General features: G+C 44.3%; 1 pseudogene; it reads right to left on the bottom strand.

Annotated features, from left to right (window-relative positions):
• The window catches only part of LOC115324992, a 64389-nt pseudogene extending 55936 nt beyond the window's left edge, over nt 1-8453 (bottom strand).
• Between the last annotated feature and the right edge of the window lie 9183 nt (nt 8454-17636).

Here is a 17636-nt window from a genome sequence, read left to right as displayed (position 1 = left end):
CAGAAAGCTGAAATTGCTCGAGCTCTTGTCAATTTTAAGTTATTTTGTTAACGCACGATTCAGATGCTTTTCTGCAAAGTAAACAAGACAATATCAAGGTACAGAACTTAATGGCGATGTTTTGCTCCTTCACTGTGCATATTAAGGAGTCGCCAGCGATATGGGCTCATCAGGACCGCCAACGGAAAAGAAAATAAAAACAATGTCCGCGTTATAGATTCAACATAATAGATTATTATGTTGACTCTACGGTCTCGGCAGAAAAACTTCGTATCCTAACTACGGGCTTGTGAACTGGACCTCGTGTCAGGTGAAGAACTTCTTTGCGATTGACTCGAACAAGGCACTATTCCGAAGTGTGGTTATACCATGACCGCTCTATGACTTTATGGCACCACAATAAGAGCCCTAGTGCCTCCTACATGGCGCCAGGGTACTGAAAGCAGACGACAATGTTAGTCTTGATATAGAGTCTAGCCGGATGTTTGTCCTGATTTAGAGTCTAGCCCTTTTTTTCCGCATTTGATTTATCTTTGTCTCATTTTAATTTTGAGAATAGGCTCCGAGCCGATTTCAGAGCTTTGTGTCTGTAAGTCCCTTTTTGTCCTCTTGCTGTAGAGTTATCATATCTGAGTAATCTGTACTACATTGTTTTTTTGGAAACCGGATAGCAAATACCAGCAGAGAAAAACGAAAGAATTCGAGAGAGAGAAGTGTGCAGGGGAGGCCTCGGAATGGCGTTGGAAAGGACGAGAGGGGGCATTAAGAGAACAGTTCCCCCCCCCCCCCCCCCTTGTTTTCCCCACACCGTCACTAATCTCTCCAAATCTCTCCTTTGTGAGCGAAGAGGAATCGGCGTCCTTGAGGGAGGAGGACACTGAGCATTCCTAAGCTGACAGTGCCGGGGGAGCTACGCGCCGGCCGGACCAGTCATCACCTGCACCGCTCTCTGCGCGTGGTTACATGACAGAGCGTGATGACGTGATTAAATATAGACCTAGGATTGGGACACCGAGCTTCTTAGCTTCCTCTACACTCTCAGCTTAGGGGGGATGGAGTCCAGCCCACGGAACACACGCACACTGAAAGTGGTATCGCGTGCACCAAGGCCACACGATAAGGTAATGAGTGGAAGACGGTGCGGACGGTCTCCCTAGTTTCCAACACACGTATCCGCGAACTGCAAGAAGCAGACGCTCTTCGCAATTTATGCATGTTTTTCGTTTGTTTTTTTGTGGCAGAAATAGCTCTTTTGTCGAAGGAACAAGAATGGCAAGATAATCATGCGGATATCAGGACGCCGTTGTGTCCGTTTCTAGGTTGTCTGAGTGCATTCGATTGCTTAGCAGACTGTTTTTATCGGGCGACGCGGCTCGGCATCTCCGTCATCCACGCTACCCTATACTGGAACCGGCAAGAACGGTTGTTCTAGAGTTCCGATCACCAGCAGCGCACTTTGTCTTAGTGCCAAGTGCGATCTTCAACATGCGGATGTCCAAGATCATGGATATTCTTTCGGCAGCGCCTACACACCGGTGATCTTCCTTTTTTTTGGGCATACATGTGACCATTGGCTTCGACGGACAGAAGAGACGATGGACCGCCTTCTCTCTATGTGAGTGTCAAGGAGAGGTCCTTCTGACCATTGGGGATAGGGATTCTTGCTACGCAATGCCCATTTTGTCATTATCCGATGAGCTTGAACCGTGTCGAACTTTGTGCCAGGAATCTACGACGAGTTCAAAGTGTAATCCACAGCGATCGGCCCGAAAGGCCCCGTACAGCGCTATTTGTAAGTGCTTTTTATTCTAATAGGCCGTGAGAGACGTTCTGATTGGTTATTTCTGTGTCCGAAGTCATTTTTAATATTTTTTTCTTGTTAAAATATTCCTGTCTTCTTGGCAGTAGATGTGTACTGTAGTAAAAAGCCCTCCCGGTATGTCCAAAGCCGAACACCACAGAGCGTTGAGTAGTCCTTATTTGCCAAGGTTCGGCTTGTTGGGTGCGAGTGAAGTGTCAGTTATGTCACCGCGCTCTGCGAGTGTAATTGCCAGTAATTGTCTTGAGACAAGCTATTGTATGTGCGTGATTTGTTTTATATTCTTGATTATTTCAAGCATCACGTTCTGTTCAACTGTGATGTTCTTACGTATAACGGGGTATTTATTGAACTGTTAATTTAGTGGTGCGTTTGACACTGGTGAGCTGAAGAGGGAGGCCAGCGGTTGGATTTATAAATTGTAAATATTATGGAGGCTATATGGGTACATTTATAACTACATATTTCGTGCCGGAAATACCGTTAATCGTAAAAAACTTTTTTCTTTCAAATCAACGTAGGAATAAATGGCGAGACTAATTTTTAAGACTTCTTAAAGCTAGATGAAAGGTTGAGGGACGCCATGGTGTTGCAATGGTAAAGCTAAGCAATTTATTATATAACCTTCGTACTATTTGAATAGCTTTTTATATCACTATAAATATTTTAATCTAGATCAATAGAGCTTTGAGTACGGACAAGTCGGACGAACAAAAGAATAGTAAACGACTGGGCTGTCTCGCTAGAAACAACTTTCAGCTGAGACGAGGGGAAAGAAAGCACTCTCAAAGTCAACGAACAAGGTGCACGGGACTGAAACCTCTACCCAAGACGCTCGCACGTCCCAGCCTTTACAGAGCTTTCGTTCACCCAGTCTCAGCTGAGACGCTGATTCTAGCAAGCCAGGCCCCGGTGTCCTACCTGCGCATCTATTTATATCAAAAGGCAGTACTAAGTTTTTTACATACAAAAAAAAATCACTGGAAAAAAATATTACAATATGGGAAAATAAACATAAAAAAATTCAGTGGGTCTTTCTGAGATTTTATACTTGAAGAGCAACTGAAACGATTAATCGAATAGTTAATTAAAGCGCGGTGATTAATAATGAAGCTATGTTTTATTTTGATATTCATTATCGACAAGCCTAAGAGAGAACGGACAGCCTCTGAAACCCCGCACCTGAATCCAAACCCCCGCTTCTGTCTCTTTCAGGATCCTGTGGCGAGGACCCTGCGTGGAATCCCTTTGCCCACCCTCTGCCCTGTCCACTACCGAGCCTGCCGCCGACCCTGCCGCCGTGTCTGCCTAGGCACCCTTGGTTGCAAATTTTTTTTAACCTTTATTTGATTAAAATAAATTATGAACTGTCACACGTTATGAACAATTCATTTGCATGCTTTAATGATTTCTAAAGTGCTCGAATATGATAAAATTGCTGCATTTATTAGATTTTAGTATCAGAAAGAAAACAGAGCGTGAGGAAAAAGGGGAAGGGACTTGCTTGGTTCTCCGCACTGTTATTATGACGCTGGTTAGAACACTGGCTGAATAATGGCATCCAATAATGGCATAGACAATGGATGCAAAGAATAGCCAGTGTATTAGACTGCATGCCAATATTAGAATAGCCAATATTTAAGCCAATGCTGAAAGAGCCAGTGTGTAAGACGTTGGATGCCAATGTTGGTTCAGCCAACGGTGAAACCTCTATGGCGATAGTGGATAAAAAAGCGCAAACCACGTTGGTTCAACGTAGCCTAGAACGTCGGCAAACCAGTGGTCCTACATTGACTTTAATGTTGGACCACCATTCGATGGGGTGTCGTTTTTGGAAATGCCAACGTCAAACCAATATTTGAACCATTTTTTGCCAACATTGGGCAACGGGGGTCCAACAATGGTGTGCTGCCTGGGTAATGTCAGCGTTTTCAAATAATGAAATTGATAGGCAATTGCTACCACTGTCAACAACGTCAGCGTCAGGTGCAGATAAACTCTTCCGGCTGCAAGAATACACAGAGGCAAAATAGCTCGCAAAAACGTTCGCTACATCTTCGGGTTCACTAATCGGAATTCCAGACGAGTCAGCGATGTTTTGTTGTCGATGAAGTTATAGCTGTACTGTTCTTGACGTACCTCCAGAACTGCAATGGGTCACGATATAAACTGCGATCTGCTGACTCGTGATGCACTCTCTTATCGCGCTGCAACAACGACTTTGCCTGCGCAAGTGATTCGGAAAATTTGGCGTACCAGAACGCTGAGTCAGAAGCCTTATATTTCCTATGATAATGCAATTTGAATCTTAAAGCTGATCTCAGCTCGAGAGAATACCAGTGAGGATACCGAGTTGTTTGGGGACGTTTCTAAGGAACGAAGGGCTCAAGTGCAGATACGATATGTTCAGTAAACGCTGCTACCGCACAGTTTACATCAGTCATGCTGTATACGTGTGTACAGTTTACGTTATCTAAATATTAAAATAGACAAAAGTAATCGCCTCTTGGGAAGGAGAACGAGTCAGGATTTGTTTTTTGATCACGTTCCCCACGAAAAGCTTAAAGTAGACAAGAAATGGGACGTTGCCAACATCGGGTCGTACCAATGAGTTAAAAACACACACTAGGCTGTCGGTGAGAAAGTTAGATAGAGCAAGATCTAGGACATTTTCCGCGTGGTTTTGAAGAGTATTCGATTGGTTAAGTCCCTGCAAGTAAACAAAAGACAAAAGAATATTTGCCTTTGGTGAGGCATTACGAGTGGGCAGAGCTGAGTGTTCTGGACTCCAATTTATATCAGGAATGTTGAAGTCGCCAAGTATGAGTATACAGTGTCGGTCAACATCTAACTTATCTCCCACTATATCTAACTGATCAGAAAGCAGAGATGCATTAAAGTTAGGAGGACAATAATACGTGCCAATTAGAAGGGTAGTGTTATCATGGAGCGTTGTTTAATCCAAATGGATTCGCAGTCTGACTCAAGATCAAACCTGCGAACCGCATACAAGTGATTTTTAACTGCAATGAGGACTCCGCCACCGATTTTACAGTCAAATTCTCATATTCTCTGTCCCCGTGGAAGACTGTGTATTCGGGGGAAAAGTGACCATTTGTTGCGAAGGCGCCGTTGAACCAAGTTTCGGTTAGTGAATTATTATCGAAATCACTTAAAACCACGTTGTTAAAAAATATATATTAGCTTTTGTGCCGAACCCACGTACATTTTCTTAAAATATTCAACAATTCATGCTGTGATCTAATTTGTAGTAATTGTGTCACGATCATCATTACCTCGTACCGCTTTAAAAAATGGTCTGAAAAGAGAGCCCATTGGCGAGACGTCCGCCACATTAATTTTGTTGAAGTCTTCCTCATTCGCAGTTATGTGGAAAAAAGAGTAACTATCGTGTTTTGTTTTCAACTTGATGCAGGTAAAAGGTTTCTCTTCCAGAAAGGCAGTAAGAGCTGCTCCCACATCATCGCACGAGGTGTCCGGACTTAGGCGGGAAACAAAAAGTGCCATAAGACTTGGTGCTCGAGGGACTGACGACAGCTTACTGCTTGCACAGGTTCCAGATGAAGGCTTCACGTGTTCTTTCCTTTGGACGAGCGTAAATCCATCAACGTCCTTCGGTGCTACCTCGCCCGTCACCTGGACTGGCAGTGCGGAGGAAACCACAGTCACGGCAGGTTTCGACGAAGACTTATGGATGGTAGAACGACTCCTTCCAGGCGTCGCCTTACCGGCGTCAGTCCGAGAGTCTCTGCGAAAGGTCGACGCGAAGCTGGCTGGTTCAGGGCTGGGCACTTCAAGCGATGTTGTAATCGGGGGCGGCAGTACGGCTTGGGCGGTGAAGCGATGTAGTAGCTCCGCATTCGGAGCCAGATGCAAGTGCAGGGACGCGTTATCAGCCCTGACAGATGTCACTTCCCTATTGAAAATTCCATCAAGCTACGTAATTTGGGACACTGACTGCCAGTCAGCAGCCTTGGTGGAACGTGGTGGACCAGCAGACGTCATCTGATGGTCCATCAGATGACGTCTGACTGCCACACTGCCAAGGGAATTTCGTCATCAAGGGCAGCATTTATATAAGAGTAAAGCTATACGCACTCATAAATATCGCCAAATGCCTCGATAAAACAAAATGTTCGAGAAAAAGAAAAAAAAAAAAAAGCAGGACCACCGCAGATCGAACCCGCGACCGCTTACGTACAAATCGGAAACACTAACCGCTAGCTACGCCACCGCTACAGAAACTCGATTTGACTATTCGTTTTATACGAGATGCTTCGGCTGCAATTGCAGTTAAGCCGTCAGCATGTTATGAAAGCACTCGTACATCACTCGCCGTACTTCAGTTCTACTCACCTGCCATGTAGAGTACTTTCGCGTCGTAGAATGATCCTTTTGTTCGCGCGTCATCGGCCCAGTAGACCTGGTACACCTTGTCGTCTTTAACTACACCGCTAAAGCCCCTTACATCGTCGGAACTCACAACAGGCTGGGTCTTGTCGAGTAGAAATTCTACTAAAACATAAGACATTGTAGAGCCCGGGCAGGATCGACAGGTTGGAGCAAGCGGGCAAACAAAACAAGTCGAGAGCGATCGTTCATGAAAGCTCGGCGAAGCCTCCATGGGCGAAGCGAAGTGCGAAGTGTCGCGTTCGACGCTTCGGCGGCTTCGGCGGGCTTCTGATCAAGGTTGTCGGTCGGTTGCGTGTCACATCTCTAACGTCAGCGGTTTTATGGGCTCACGTCCCGAAATCGTTTTCTCGTGCATAGATTACTTTTCGTATTCATAGATTTGACGAAATAGTGGTATCCGAACGAACTTTACGTCCTTTGACCGTACTTCTGTCTGCACGTCAAAGCTTTCTGACGTACAGTCAGAGACAATCGATGTACAGTCAGAGTCACCACCAGGACATCGTGATGGCATTTCGCGGCGGCCGACTGCCACCAGGAAACCATCAGAAAGCCGACAAGCGGGGTCTGACTGGAATTTGATTGTCGGTCAGAGTAACTTGTTGTCCAATCAGACATGCTTGACGTACAGTCAGGCACAGTCAGCGGTCCACTAGAAAACATTGACTGCCAAACAGCGTTACATTGATGGATTTTTCCTTCGGGTTCCTTGATTAGTGAATCAGACTTGCCGTGCAGTGCCCCAAGGAGATTGTTCACACAGCCGCACGCGCTGCAGCTACTTGAGGCGCTCGCCGTTGCTGCGTCGTCACGTGTCGAGGGGCGGTTTCCACCGATAACACTCACTTCGTCCCCGCCATTGCGTTTTGTGAAAGATTTGCAGTCGTATGTACTGGAACCATGCCTTCATGAAGTATTCATATTCGTCGCCTATGACGTTTATGCACTTGCAGTGAAAGCGAAAACCACAATGCCCAGAGCATCGCAGGAATTGCATCCGGCCGATGAAAGGTTCGGAGCACAAACCGTATCCGTTATTCGAGAACTCCATATTACTTCGATTTCGATAGCAAGGGAGCGCGTGAACATGCGACGACCCTCATTCAGTGCGCACGTAATTTTCAAGATCAGACCATTGGTCGTCCAACAAGCTCTACTACATACACGTTTGTATTACACTTGTCGCAGGAATTGCTAAGAAGTCAACTGAAATGAAATGACTAGCATGCCTACTGCATGATTACATCGCCGGCAGTTCGCAATAATTTTGAATATTTTTTTAATAGTCCATACCTGTTAGAGCCTGCGTTCTAATGGTTTGTTGAGAATAAATTATGAGCCTGGTCAGAACACGCAAGTTAGTCTACAGGCTGAATCAATCCTGAACTATACTTTATTTCATATATGCCATCCAAATACACCAGTAGGATGCTTGTTTTTAGCATTTGTTTGCGTGGCGCTGCCACCTTTTTATATAATATGTTGGATAGTGCCCACTCCATTTATGTGAGAATTTTGTTTCGCCAATTTTCGATTTTTACGAATACCAATAAGTACATATGAAGTTGCGTCTTAAAACATATTCAAATTGATTTTGGTTATTATGGAAACTACTTATTATATTTTGGATAAAATCCGTGATACACTCAAGAACAAATCGGACAAAGTCGTTAAGTTGATTTAAAAACTTGGTAATTCTCATTGCGAATTAATTTTGTTTAAAAATTAACTAATGATACTATTTAAAAGCTACAGTCAACGAAATGCTTTCTATGGGAGCTTGAAAAGATCACTTACAGTCTCCTTGGCTTTAGTATTAAACATTTTTTTCACATAAAGACGACCTATTGCGTGTGTCATGAAGTCTGCTATTTTGGTGGTACACCTCTTCCACAGTGGTACGTCTTTCTTTACGCCAAATGCCTCCTTCTTAAACTCAAAGAAGAGCTTCTCAAGCTTTTTGGATGCCAGATCACCATAAGTTCGAATTTGAGTCCAGCACAAATAATTATACAGCGTAGATCTGCGGGAAAAATGCACCAATGACATACATATTACAAAAAAAGTTTGAGATCGGGTCTCCACTTTCATCCAGCACTTAATATCTAATGATTTACCGACCGGCGCTCAGCAAAACAAGCAGGAGTTGTGGGACTATACCATCGATACACTTATAACATGCCCTTAACCTGTACAGCATAGTGTGTGTGTCAATCTGCATTTAACACCCATTGTTTTAAGAAGTATAACAATCTTCAACTTTATCCTTTTATGAGCATGCAGTAGTACAATACTTCGTGCATCTTCGATAAATCGGTCTCAATCAACCTTTCCTGGTCTATTGTACGCACCTTTCCTTACCTTCGTTAGGGGTTTTGGTTTTTTATGTACATTATGCTTTTTTCTTTATTGAGGTTTAGGGTTTTTTTCATTTGCTTTTGTGTACCTGAGTACGATTATCTTTTGTTTGCGCCATTGCCTTAGCTGACGACCAGTGTACCACTAATGGGGCACACATGCTGGCAGTTTGGGGACACGGTATCTTTATAAACTGTAATGCCAGGTTCTCAGACCGGTTCTCTTCGAAGCGTGTTTTATAGCATAATGGACCTTTTTCAGACATGGACAGCACCAAACGGCGAAAGCCCGAACTTCGTTTGAAGTCCGGAACCGAAGTTGCGTTAAGTTTCCTACCTCCTCCAGGACTTCTCTGAGTCGCGGACAAGGCAGGCGAAGAAGCGCAACGACCCTTCCGGAACCCACCCTTAGTTAGAGCTTTTGTCACTTCGTAAGAGAAGAGTGTACATCTGCTCTAATAAAGACGGCTACCTTTCATTCTAAAACCCTATAATTCAGGAGATGCAGTATTTATGGTGCCTTCCTTTGAAATCATTTAGCAGCATTCAACTGTCCTTTCGCACACTAAAAAAGGGTGCAGCCCTTACACCCTTGTCGCATATATGACACCCCTTAACTTTAGGTGGACGTACAGCGCACTGACGGTCAACCGACGCTACAAAGTTTTACGAGCGACTTGATAGCCGAGTTGTGCAGCTTATTAAAATAGCTTATGTAAGTGTAACTGAGTGTAAAAATGCAAACGTGGTTTTCTGGGCCCTACCGCGAAACCTCACTGTGTTTTTTTTTTCTGTACTGTTTGATCCGTACTTTAGCTGTTTAATATATTATCTTATATCGCACCGTCATCCAGCCCCTCGTAAAAGTTGGGGTCGTCCGTTCGATTTCTGTGTGCTCTACGGCGAGCTGAAGTTCTGGGGTGTCGTATATGTCACAAAGGGTGTAAGGGCTACAACATTTTATATGTTGCGGGAGTAAAGAAGAAGCTTTATTTTTATTAATTATTCCACTACATTGAGCGGAGAAGCTGGGTGCATAGGTATGATGGCGTCAATTTTCCTCTAAATTTATTGGTGAGACTAAATTTACGTATCGGTCACATGACGTCACTTTTCCTGCCACATTTAGAGGGGAAGTTCTAGGGATTTATGTGGAGCGTTTCGTCAAGTAATGTGGCATTAATTCCCCCTATATTCAGCGGGAAAACTGAACGTGTTTAGATAAAATGAGACAACTTTCCCCGCTAAAGTAAGAAGGAAGTTTTACGGTACATTTTTTATTTATTTATATCAAATACCTTCAGGTACAGAGGCATTAGAGAGGGGAGTCGGTGTAATGTATTTAGTGTAGGTAAAAAAATGCAGTGATTATTCTTACAGTCAATTAACTCCTAGTTATACAATATTATAGCTATGGCGTTCTTGAACTACTGGTGATCCTCGATTGTTGTTGTTATGGCCGGAAGGCCATTGCACTCCATCATTGATCTCTACTATAGGGGGCTCGATGGCGCATTGAACAGACAGGTTTTAAGCCTCCGGAAGTAAGCGGCTTGTCCGGAAGTGAGTGCTTGACAAGCCTTTCGACTCTTCCGAGGTCTGGTTCAAGCAGCGTTCAGGGAGCTGGGTTCTTTCTTGTCATCCGAAGAGAGCCTGCTTGTTGCGGAGTAACAGTGCATGGGGACCCGAGAAGCCTCTTGGGGAGCAGTTCTATATGAAAATGTCGAGATTCTAGTTCATCAGGTTTGGGTATGTACCACATTCAAATCCCTTATTATCGGGATTTGATCAGAACGGGAGCATTAAAACCCAATCAAAGACAGAACAAAGCATGGACCAATATATTGACTGAATGCGCTTGGAAGCCCAGCGCACGCCCGACTCCTGGGACAAGCATCGAACTTCCGGTGGTTTCACTTGCGCCAGGCTCGGAGAGCAGCTAACCGCCATCTAATTCCCTATACTAGAGATCAGTGTACTCCACTGATGTGCGTGGAAAGAATGACTGAAAAAAAAACACGAGGTACACCTAAGCGCTTCTTATGAGTTGTGAATGCGAAAGCACGAATGTCATTCTTGCGCGCGTTCTCGTGAAGTGGCCGCGTCGCGCTCCGGAGTATGCCCGAGCAGGCTCTCACTGGAAGGCCCCGCCAGCCAAACGCTTCTTTTTCCCGGCGCGTTCTAGCGCGGCTTCATCTGGCGCGGGCACGTAGCGCCATGGGGTGGCTCTCCTTGAAGCTGACGCGCCTCAGCCAATGGGAGCCTCGTTCCTTGAAACTATGCCGCGCGCCAGGCAATGGGAGCTCTATCCATGAGATTTGGGCTTCACTTAGAGAGGTTAATTTATTTTTTTCGTTTGGCTCGGCTTTTCGCGCGGTTTCAAAGTTGGGATGTCTCAGATCGCGGCTTCAATTCGCTCCACCGAATTTGTCTGCCGTTTGGCGCGTCTGATGACGTCGGCTCGCTCCATGGGAACAGTTAATGCTTTCGCATTAAAAGCATTAGTTCTATACGATGGAATCCCGACTTCATGAACATGATCTAATCGAGATCAGATGTATTGGGGGGAGGGGGTAAAATATGCTTGGCGCGCAATTAAGGATCTGAAGAAACTGTTTGTGAAAGACGCAGAGACAAGATGTTTTGCGACGGCGTGCTAGGGATGGGAGATAAAGGTATAAAGGTTCATGGTACTGATGCCAGCTGTTTCATTATAGTCAGACAATTCGAAATTAACATAACATTTTGAACCATTTAAGGTGAGCGTATCAAGTTTGCATGGCTGGAATCCCAAACTGAAACAGCATATTTGAGTTTACAGCGAATTAAAACCTTGTATATCAGAAGCATTAGAGATAAAGGTGCTTTTGCAAAGTTACGTCGAAGATAAGCCAACATCCGGTTATAGTTATTAATAACGTACGAAGTGTGAAACGCTCCAAGTAAGGTTAGATAAAATATAAACACCAAGGTATTTATAAGAAGATACGGCGTCTAAAGGCACATTATTACGAGAGTATATGAACGGGTAAGTTATTATATTTTCTAAAGACGCGCATAAGTTTACATTGATGTAAATAGAAAAAAAAGTCAAAGTGTTGTCCAAATTTTCTTCGCGAAGATGATGTCTCTATGATTAACATGCTTTCATTTAATTTATACGATTTTGCAAACAGTACTGTTGATGTAAATGGCCTTAGGAACTTGTTAAAAAATATTATAAGTGAATGAATTAAAAATTAATAAAAAAAACACCTCAATTTCTACAAATGCATTAAAGTTAAAAAGACAACTGAACAAGTTTAAAAACAAAATGAAAAAAGCGCATTCTCGTTAGATCTGACTGAAAAATTTCTTGCTATTTTTTTGCAACTTAAAACCCAAGTTACAGTTGATAAAAGTCATTATTTTGGTGAATCTTTGGCAAAGTTCATATTTACTCCACCGGAGAAATTTCGGCGATTAATATTTCCACATTCCAGGGATTGTGATCTTTTCGAAATTGGTGGTAACCTAACCCATTGAGAAAGAAAAAATATTTTCAATACATTTAATAAACATTTTAAATCGGTGTTTACTCAAGACAGTGATGTGTCACCAAATTTTGATGTTGACTATCCGCCTATTCCTGATAACGTAATTAGTGAATGTGGTATATTGAAAAATGCTTTTCAAACTGGATGAACGAAAATCCCTGGGCCAGATTGTATCCTCTATGCATTTTCATTTAGGTATGCTGAATGGGTGTCAAGATATTTGTTTGTACTGGTTTCAAGATCGCTGTCCGAAGGTCAGCTTGCAGACGACTGGAGAACGGCCAGAGTCAAACCTCTTCATAAGAATGAAAACAAGCAGTGTATTCAAAATTAACGTCCAATTTTATGTGCTTCAACTGACTGTAAACGTCGTGAAGATATAATACATAATAGTTTATTAAAATTCCGAGACGAACACAACATCTCGAATAAAGGTCAGCATGGATTTAGAAAAGGTTCCTCAACATGTACTCAATTAACGGAGTTTGTTCACAAAGTCAACTGGGCTATTTTATTATATTTTAATGGATTTTTCTATTTTAATTGATGCTAATTTGATTGATTTTTCGAATGCGTTTGATAAGGTCTCTCGCAAAAAGTTACTATGCAAATTTGGAAAAAAAATATGTAAGAACACACAGTTAGTCAAATTGATTTCATCATACCTATCAAATCGTCGACAATTCGTAGTTTATAGTAAACATCGCCCCGATAGACTTTCTGTTGACTCTGGCGTTCCCAGGACTTCCCGCCGAGTAAAGGAGCTCGGACCTCTCGTTTTATTATGGTTTATAAATGATACAGTCCAAGATTTGCGCTAAAAATCAAGTTATACACTGATGATTGTATACTTTACTCAGAAATAGCTGGTGCTTCTGATCAAGTTTTGTTAAATAGAGCTCTTAAAAATATCGCGGAATGGTGTACGAAGAGGAAAATGATCATTAACTTTCATAAAAACGGTTTTTATGAGAATTGCTCACAAAAAACTTCTTTGAAGCTTGTTTACGAAATCAAAATTATTCTTTTATCAGAAGTAACAAAATATAAATACCTGAGACTATGCATAACTCATAATCTTACTTGGATAAAACAGATTGATTACGTGACATTTAATGCTCTTCTAACGATATTCCTTCTTAGAGGGACGCTAAGACTTTCTACCGCTTCCTTGCGTCTTCTAAAATATAAAGCTATAATGTTGCCAACATTAGATTATCCCGCTATCATTTGGGAACCCTTCACAAAATAAACATTAACGGAACAAGGAGCTCGTTACATTTATACTCCGAGTATTGTGGAGACCCTCTCCCCGTACCCCGTTCCCCGTGACCTTCCCGCTTTCTGCCACCGTCCTGTCCGGGCGTCCCCCCCTTTCCCGTGACTGCTTCCCGCCACCGCCCAGTTGGGGAATGTTCGGAGCCAACCGGAAGGCCGGCTTGCGGCAAGGTGCCCGATTGGACGGTTCGAGGGACAAAGCCAGGAAAACCTTAAAAGGGGAAGCCAAACAACGGAGGACTCTATTGGACGGCGACGCTCTCGAACGGCGGAGAGCAACGAGCGTGCAGCGGTGACAGGGGACGAGGACGCTGGCGCGGGATTCGGCTGGAGACCGACGCTGGAGTGAGGAAGTGCAGGCGCATGCATGGTCGAGCGACGGACTCCATTAACGAACCGAACAGAGACCCTGGACGACGACGTCCCCATGACGTGGTGCGGACGACTACCGCTGGGACTTGGAGCAGCTGGAGTGGCAGCGGATTTCCCCCGGCCTCGCTGATGACCGTTCCCCGATCCCGAAACCCCCCAGGAAATAAGTGTGTGAATAAACCCGCTTGCCGAGGTCGAAATATTGCTGTGTCATGTTCATCCCGGGACAGGGTCTGAGGGAATCGGAGTGAGGAGCCCGCAGAGTAAGAGCGCTAATAACAACGGTACAAGTAAAAAAAACGAACAGCACAGAGCGCTACTTGCAACTGAAGTTTCTCCTCGAAAAAAATACAGCTATATACACCGTGAAATCCCGACGTGTACGACAGGAATGCGACATCATCCAATTGGTGCTTTTCTATCTGCTGGGTCTGTTCGGTATTTAGATAGCAGATAGACAAGCACTGATTGGATGATGTCGCATTTCTGTCGTTCATGTCGGGATTTCACGGTGTATATATATGTATGTTTTCCGAGAATAAACTTCGGTTGCAAGTAGCGCTCGGTGTCATTCGTTTCTTTTAATGTCTGTTGTTTTTAGCGCTTCTACTCTCGGAAGTATGGATCACCAACTAGGCAAAGTGCATACCCATCTACATTTATAATGGATTTGGACGTACCTCTATAACCGGACTTTTAACCAGAGCTAGCTTAAAGTCAGTATCTCACAGAAATCGGCATTCTCGATTAAAATTTTTGTATAAATTAATAAATGGGCTATATAGGATGGATCTGTCTCACCTAATAAACTTCTCATTAGTCTACGCTATTCGACAGAAGCATGTCCCAATAATAATTCCTTTTCGCTCGCATAATAATTGCTTCATGTACTCTTTTTTTTTCCGCGCGCGGTGACTGATTGGAATGGCATTTCTGAAAGTGTTGTTATCCAACCATCATTGTCTTAACTTGATTTTCTCCTAAACTAGTTTTGTCCCTTTATAAAATAATTGTGTTTTTGTTTCTCCGACTTGTTTGCTATTTTGTATGCTTGCCTGTCTTATCCACCAAATATGCCCACCTGCAAAAATTCATTTCTGGGATTGCAGTATCAATAAATAAATAAATATATGAATAAATAAATAAATAAATTTCCTAATGTTTAGTCTTATGCACAATATTTGGCATCATGCAGATTCCAAATATTGTGCATAAGAGCATAATGAAGAGTGGTTATATCGTTATCACATAAAAGTTTCCGGAATACTAAACAGTCATTTGCAGACAAATGAATGTGGCAAGAAACACAAGAAAAGAGGTAATTAACAGGTCATCGGTCGGCGGCGCCGCGTTGACCAATCCCAGCAGACGGCAATCTCCCGGACTCCCGGTCCCGCTTAGTGCGACAGTGTTGACCTGAGTTCCAAGTCATATGGCGCCTTTTTTTTCCGCTAAATTTAGCAGCGAAACTATATTGGTCTATAGATCTTGTGACGTCAGGTCACGTTACATCCGTTTCCCCTTCAAGTTTAGAGGGGAAAGGGAATTGGCGCATAGGTCATATGACGTAAGGCTACGTGAAGTAAATTTTCCCGCCAAATATAGGTGGAAAACAAAATTCGCATGTAGGACACTTGATGCCAGATATCCGGGGACACCGATTTGCCCGCCGAGTTTGACGGGGAAACTTAATTGATCAATATATCAGGTGACATCCGGTCATGGGACATCAATTGATGTCACGTAATCTAAACACCAGTTCAGTCTAACGGCTGAATTAAAGGGTCCACGAAACGAATTTTGGGCTGGAATTAATGAATCTAGATTGGGATTTTTCTAATAGCATATCGTTTAGTGGGTCAAAAGACAGAAGCTAGAAAGTCAAAAGCCTGATTTTTGGCACGAAAAGTTGAAAACACAGTGGACTATTTTGTGCCTCCTTCTCTTCCACAGCTCTCTTCCTTTTTGCTGTGATACATCCGCGGTACCCAAAGCGCGTCGCCCGGCCCAGACGCGCGTCACACGACACCGGACCTCACTTATTCCCTTCTCCCTAAGACGACAGTGTGGTGGCAGCTATGCGCTTGCGGGACCAATCAGCCGCATCCCTTTCCTCACCTGATCTCATTCTCTGCGAATGGGTATGCGCGAGGTAGCGAGATCAGGTGGCAATGGTGTCGCTGGCCCAACGAGCATGCCCTCCTAGCTCTCAACTCGGTTTCGGACTACAAAGTCACTGTTTCTCCGCACCGCAAACTGAACGCTGTCCAAGGAGTTATTTCCGAGGACGACCTGCTAGACACATCAGACGCAGAGTTAGTGGAGGGGCTCACTAGCCAAGGAGTTGTTGCTGCGCGACGAATCAATATTCGTCGTGATGGCAGCGAACGGAAAACAAAGCGCATCATCCTAACCTTTGACAGCACCACTCTCCCTGCGACTGTAAAGGCAGGCTACCTACAGTGCAGAGTCCGACCCTACGTGCCAAACCCCCAACGGTGCTTCAAGTGCCAGCGGTTCGGCCGTGGGTCACGTAGCTGTCGGGGGGCCGACACATGTGCTAAGTGCTCAAGCAAAGAACATGTTGCTGACAACTGTGACAATGAGCCAAAATGTGCGAACTGCGAAGGTAACCACCCTTCATACTCGCCTTCCTGCCCTCTTTGGAAACAAGAAAAAGAAATACTGACGCTGAAAGCCAAAGAAAACATATCATACGTAGAAGCAAAGAAACGATTTTCTTTCTTATCAAAGGGTGAATATGCCGAGGTCGTGCGCAGGGGACCGGCACGACCAGTAACGGCATCGACGGGAACCCAGACGTCTCCGGATGATCTGCGGCTCTCGTTGAAGTCCCGTCCTAAACCCACAGGGGCGGTGCCAGTGGCACCGGGTCCCAAGCCCAGGGTGGATGCTGGCTCACTAGCATCCACTTCGGAGCAGGGGAAGAACACCCCTGGTCGGGGCCGGCCACCCCGCACCTCTGGTCTGAATAGACCTGGTGAGCCGTCACGGCAGTCGACCCCCCAGGGGCGGCTGTCGGCGACGCATGAGGAGCCCATGGACGAGAGTGGGCCCAGATCCGACGAGGAGGTTCCCTCCTCAGGATCGGTGTTTTCTTTCTCTGCCCCCAGTGGCCCCACTGGGTGGCAGGCAGATACGTCGAAAAAGAAAAACGCTCCACGTGTAAAAATTGATTTTAAACCATAGTGATGTCATCTTATGTTTCGTCCTGTTTTTCAGTCTATTTTTTATTTTTACCTTTTTATTGCTATGAGTAAACATATGGGCGTCATGCAATGGAACTGTCGCGGCCTTCTTCGTAATATTGATGACGTGAACATGTTTCTTGATGAGCTCCGTCCCGTGGCGCTCTGTTTACAAGAAACTCATCTCAATGACAATCATACACAGATCTTACGTCGTCACCAAGTTTTTAGGAAGGATCGCCTTTGCCCCACTCCTTCCGGTGGTGTTGCAGTAGTAGTGCAGAATGAAGTGGTGTGTGCTCAAGTACCTCTTCAAACACCACTTGAGGCAGTGGCAGTTCGTGTTGATCGCCTCATCACCATTTTGTTGCTCTACCTTCCACCTAACAGTCCATTGCATCTTCATGAACTCCAAGGCCTGGTAGATCAACTGCCCAAACCTTTTTTAATCTTAGGTGATTTTAATTCCCACCATCCTTTGTGGGGAAGCTCTCGTCAAGATTCCCGCGGTGGAGTTATTGAACGGCCCCTATCGCTATCTGGACTCTGGCGTTTGAATAAGAGAGAACCAACCTTTTTTAGCTCTGTTCATAACACATTCACATCAATAGATCTTTTCATATCATCACCA

Source organism: Ixodes scapularis, unplaced genomic scaffold (assembly GCF_016920785.2).
Source record: "Ixodes scapularis isolate PalLabHiFi unplaced genomic scaffold, ASM1692078v2 PGA_scaffold4__175_contigs__length_147842914, whole genome shotgun sequence".
In the NCBI taxonomy this organism is placed as follows: domain Eukaryota; kingdom Metazoa; phylum Arthropoda; class Arachnida; order Ixodida; family Ixodidae; genus Ixodes; species Ixodes scapularis.
The sequence above is the reverse complement of the archived record's forward strand: the minus strand, read 5'-3'. Positions and strand labels throughout refer to the sequence as shown.